At 51.6% G+C, this 5,044-nt stretch overlaps 1 long non-coding RNA gene across 1 annotated transcript; it reads left to right on the forward strand.

The window, feature by feature from the left end:
- The first annotated feature begins 3,401 nt into the window (after positions 1-3,401).
- Positions 3,402-4,774, forward strand: LOC116589108. Its single transcript, XR_004285202.1, has 2 exons — positions 3,402-3,647; positions 4,099-4,774. It is a non-coding gene; the product is annotated as an uncharacterized LOC116589108 (long non-coding RNA).
- Positions 4,775-5,044: the final 270 nt, after the last annotated feature.

Consider the following 5,044-nt stretch of genomic DNA (forward strand, 5'->3'; position numbering starts at 1 on the left):
GCTCTCCCCTTGCCCTACAGATGGGTGAGCAAGTGGGAGGGGTGAGAGGGGGAAGGACTCAAAGGCCCAGGCCCAGCAGGAAAGGGGGCAACTGTAAGAGATCAGCAGGGTCCAGGGTCCAGCCTCATTAGCATATGCCTTCCCAAAGCAAGGGCTCTTTGATGATCTGAATGTAGTCTCTTGTTTGGAAATCTGCTGGGAAATGAGATGCGTCCCAACAAGAGAGACCTGAGGGATGAGGGCAGTGGGGTAGGATGACAAAGCCATCTTCCCACACACTGGTGATGCCCTGCTTTCTGCCACTGCCCAGGCTCTAGGGGACAATGGACGTGACAGCCAAGCAGAGGCCTAAACCGCACGGGAGAGAAAGGCCAGACCCAGCCTCTGAGTGTGTTTTCTTTTCGGGAGATGCTGCAGGAGTGAGCAGGAATGACTTGCGGTAACTCTGCCAGCGCCAGGATTCAACAAACACTCTTCCAAAGGGAGGGGGGCAGGCGGCTGGCCGCTGCGTCCGAGGCTGAGCCACTGGACAGCACAGAACAGTTTTTATAGCTCTGTTTGGCCTGACAGTTCTCCAACATAGACAAGCTTGGGGACGGATGGTTTTAGGATCCATTTGTGCACCATTAAATCAAACTGCCTGTCTTTCTAAGGGTTTCTGAAATTCCAACTTTGTAAGCCATCATAGGGGGAAAAAAAAAAAACAGAAAAATAAATGCAGTTAGAACATAAAGTTTTCCTTGTGCCAATGTCCTCATATCCTCTCCCTGAAAATGACTCCCCTGGGTACTCACCCTCCACCAAAACATTGCGTTGTCTTGTAAAATAAAAATAAAGCCAGCAGAGTGAGCAGATGGAGCAAAAAAGTGAAAGGCAGCATTCCCTTGACACCAGCCAGTCCACACCCATGGGAGGAAGCCTCGTGTCCCACTGAGAACCTGGATCAATGGGGCTCTGAAATCACTTTAATGAAAGCACCGATGGCACTCATCCCTGTCCAAACATATTTTCATCCAGATTCAGCCAAAGTGATGGGCTGGGTCAGCAAAGACGACCATGAAACCAGGACCTGGGTGCAAAACAACGCTTTCTCCTGTACATTTCCGTGTTTGCATCGCGACATTGACATGGGTCCTGGCATCTGTCTGCAGCGCAAAGGCGTGCAACCTGGTTCAGCTGCCAAAGCTGCCTGCCCGGGGAGGCGGTTCGCAGACAGCCCCACGGGATCACGGAAACATGCTGTGTCCGCCACTTCCGGCCCCAGCCCAGCTGCCCCGGAGATGCTGAGGGCAATGGAGCGGCCGCCCTCCCTCCCCACACAGGGCTGGCGTTCCCGCTAATGAGAGCTGGGACTCAGGCAAGAGGAAGGCCAGTTCTTGTGAGTGATGTAGAGAAACCCACTGTCCTTCGACCAGATCCCTGGATTCTGGGCTTCATCTCATTTAAGAAAGACATCTGTGTATATTGTGCAAAATAAATAAAATCGTGGGATGAGAAAAAAGGAAAGAGAAATAGTCCTGGTTTAATTCTCTGAAGAGGGCAGCTCTCAGGGTCTGGAAAGGGCTTAGTTTGTACTTGATCTGCAGACAGAAGAGTCCCCTCTCTGCGGAGGTACTGACCATGTGAGCACACTGGGCAACGACACAGGACCGGGGTGGGTACGGTGCCCTTGAAACTAGCTGCTCTGTGTGACCTGGGATTTGTCCCCACCATTGGCAGTGGGTTAAGTGGACGAATCCGTAGCCAGGTAACACGCTCTCCCTCTGTTCCAAAATGATCCTCTCATTCTCAGCCCAAGTCCCAGAGCAGGGCCTGTTGTCCTAATGACCCCGCACCCAGCCCATGCCATGGAGTTAGAGACCTCTCAATCTCCTACTGATGGCATGAGAAAAACAGGGACCACGGAAGGGGAGAAAAAGGCCCAGGACACGACCTTGGGTCAGAGGGCTGGGAAATCCCCCGTGTGATTCAGCCCCTTAACATCCGTGTCTTTGGGGGTCATACCAGGGCTCCGGGAGGGAACCATATGTGACAGCCACATGCTTCTCTGCCAATCTCATTCGCAAACAGCTCTGAGCTCCTTTCTAACCACAAAATGGCAGGAGCCAGTCTGAGTGCTGTTTACTCATCCTCTACCAAGTTGGTGAGCAGCAAAAGGCAGAAAGGTGGGCAAAACCCAGCAAGAGTCTTGGAAGGAAACCCCTCACAGGAGGTACAAATGGATGCTGGGGCTCATCAAGCTGTGGGAGTATCCGAGTGTGCTCTGGCAGGGGCTCAAGAGTTCCTGGTCGGCAGAAACATGCAGGAAGGGCGCCTTCTCCCTGTAGAGCGTGGACAGGCTCCAGGAGGGTGCAGAGGTCCCCGAGGCAGGAAGTGATGTCTGAATGTCTCCAGGAGCGTGGGGCAGAGGGCAAGGGAGGTTCTCACAGGAAGCCCCTCGGCCAGGCTCAGGGCTGGGGAGGAAGGCGTCCGGGGGTTCTCCCTTCCCACATCACTTCCCAGCGTGGAATCGGGCCATCCACAAACAAAAGTGGGAGTGCAGGGCGGGGCTGGGCGCACACAGAAGGCTGGGAGCCGCAGCACCGCCAAAGGAGGCCGAGGGTCAGGAGAGAAGGACCGTGAAAGGTGACACTTACTCAACAGGTTACTTAACCCTGAAGCAAACCGGGAGAAAGGTTAGTTTCTATCCGAAGCTGCTCTATGCAACTCATTCACTGCCTCCTCACTCCTTCTCCCATGGGTTCGCACAGACATTCCAGCAAGTTCCCCGTCTGTGCACCTGCACGCGGGTAGGACCCCACAGGAGACAAAGGGGAAAAAACCATGCTTGGTCATTTTACTGCTAGGTTGTGACTTCCCGTCACTGAAAAGTACTTTTGCCTGATGAGAATAAACGTTGACCCGGACATTCAGAAAACGGTCCTCTTACAGTGAAGTAAGAAATTCGATCTGATTGGAAGATGCTCCCCTCTGACACCCAGGCTCCAAGGGACTCATCCAGAGCTGGCCCAGATCAGCTGCAGGATTCTTGCTGACCTCGGCGTTTCCTTTGTCTCTTCTAGTCTTCAGGTTCCGACAAGTGTATAAATTTTCCTGAAATGTTCATGTAACTTGGCCGGGTGGGGGCCGGGAGAGGCGGTTCTTGCCTGGGGTTTGGGACCTGTCACTTGTATTCATCTGCTGAGCTGTGCTGGAGAAAGGGCTGGGGACAATGGCTACCATCACACAGCTGGAGGTGGCCGTGGGCGAGGTAGGGGACTGCCCCGGGGATGGATTGAGGAGACCTGGGTGTCACACCCTGTCCTGACACCCCGTGGCTCTTGGTGCCTCATTTTCACTGCTGCGGGAGAAAAGCAGGGAGAAGGGATGTGTTCAGACTAGGGTCTCTTGGCCTTGACACTGTGTCTTGGGACAGAACGTTCCTTGCTGTGGGGGCTGTCCTGTGCGTTGTGGGATGTCTGACAACCTCCCCAGTAGATGCCAATAGATTCCCTCCAGCTGCAATAGTCAAATGTATCTGCATTTATCGATGGGGGGAGGATTATCTCCAGTGGAAAACCATGGGTAGAGACCAGCACCGTCTAAGCCAGAAGCCAGACGTGATCATGGAGCACATGAAAGGTGGCTAGTTTCAACTGAGATGCACTGTAAGTAGAAAATGTACACTGGAATTCAGACATTCCAATGAAAAACAAAAAAAGAATGTAAACTATCCCGTGAATATTTTTATAGTAATACATTTTTATATTTTGTATTGATTCCATGTTGCTGTGGTAGTATTTTTAATACACAGTGATAGAGGATAAAAATTATCAGCATGAGCGTGCCTGGGTGGCTCAGTGGGTTAAGCCTCTGCCTTGGGCTCAGGTCATGATCCCAGAGTCCTGGAATGGAGCCCCGCATCATACTCTCTGCTCACTGGGGAGTCTGCTTCTCCCTCCCCCTCCCCACCCTACTCATGTTCTCTCTCTCTCTTTCAAACAGATTTTTAAAAAATCTTTAAAAAAAAATTGTAAACATGAATTTTACCTTTTTCTTTTTCTTTTTTTACTTTTTATAATGTGGCTACAAAAAAAAAAATTGAAAATAATGGCTCAGCTTTTGGAGGTAGAATTTCTGTTGAACACTGCTGGCCAAGACCCTCCCTGATCAGTAGCCCAAATTCCGTGTGAATGACTTACTACCTCAGGAACAAAGCAATCATTTTCCAGCACCATCTGCCATTGCGATGGACCAGACGGTGGAGGCATGTCAGAGGGCGGACACAGAAGCCTGTCAGAGCATCTCCGATGCTTGGCCTGAGATGCATTTGAGTCTCTCTCTTCGCCTCGAAAAACTAAGCAAAATCTGCAGTGTCTGCATTGAGAGGCCGCGCCCTGCTTCATCCCACAGCGGAAGCAGCCCCAGCTGTCAGCATCCTGCTCTGGGCTGCTGATGGATGCAGCAGAGCCTGACACCCACACAGAAACCCAGGGAAGCCTGCCTCCCCTGGGGGGACTTTCCGCTTCCTCTAACCTACAGAGGAGACTGGGGTCCGTGTGCTCTCTCTGTAACCAGGCAAGCTGGGTCCTAAAGCCACTGGTATGGAGAGCTTACTTGTCCAACAAGCCACCTACCTCTCTACCTCTCTTAATTCCCGCAGGAGTTCTGTTAGCTGGACGTTGTTAGGATGTTCCCATTAAAGGTACAGGTGGCCAGTAAGAACTTTGCTCCAGAAATTAAGGTCGTTAGAAATGTTAGTTTCTTCATTTCTATTAAATGGATTCAACCTTAACTTCTTGTTACTCTCACTTCTCATTCCAGTCCCCGCAGTTGTTCAAAAGGCAGAGACGGTTCCAGGGTCACAAACAAAGGAGAACATTGGAGGTGGGACTCCTCTACTTTTCTGTCCCTCAACTCATAATCCCTGACATGTCATTGCAATGGCCCACGGGGTACCTTGGAAAGTCTGTCTGCTGCCTCTAGGGAGCCGAGCAGCCATTCCCTTCCCTGGTTTGGCCGCTTTCCTGAGAGCTGGACTGTGACAACACAGGACTCAAATTCT

The sequence above is a fragment of the Mustela erminea genome, chromosome 4 (assembly GCF_009829155.1).
Source record: "Mustela erminea isolate mMusErm1 chromosome 4, mMusErm1.Pri, whole genome shotgun sequence".
Lineage (NCBI taxonomy): Eukaryota > Metazoa > Chordata > Mammalia > Carnivora > Mustelidae > Mustela > Mustela erminea.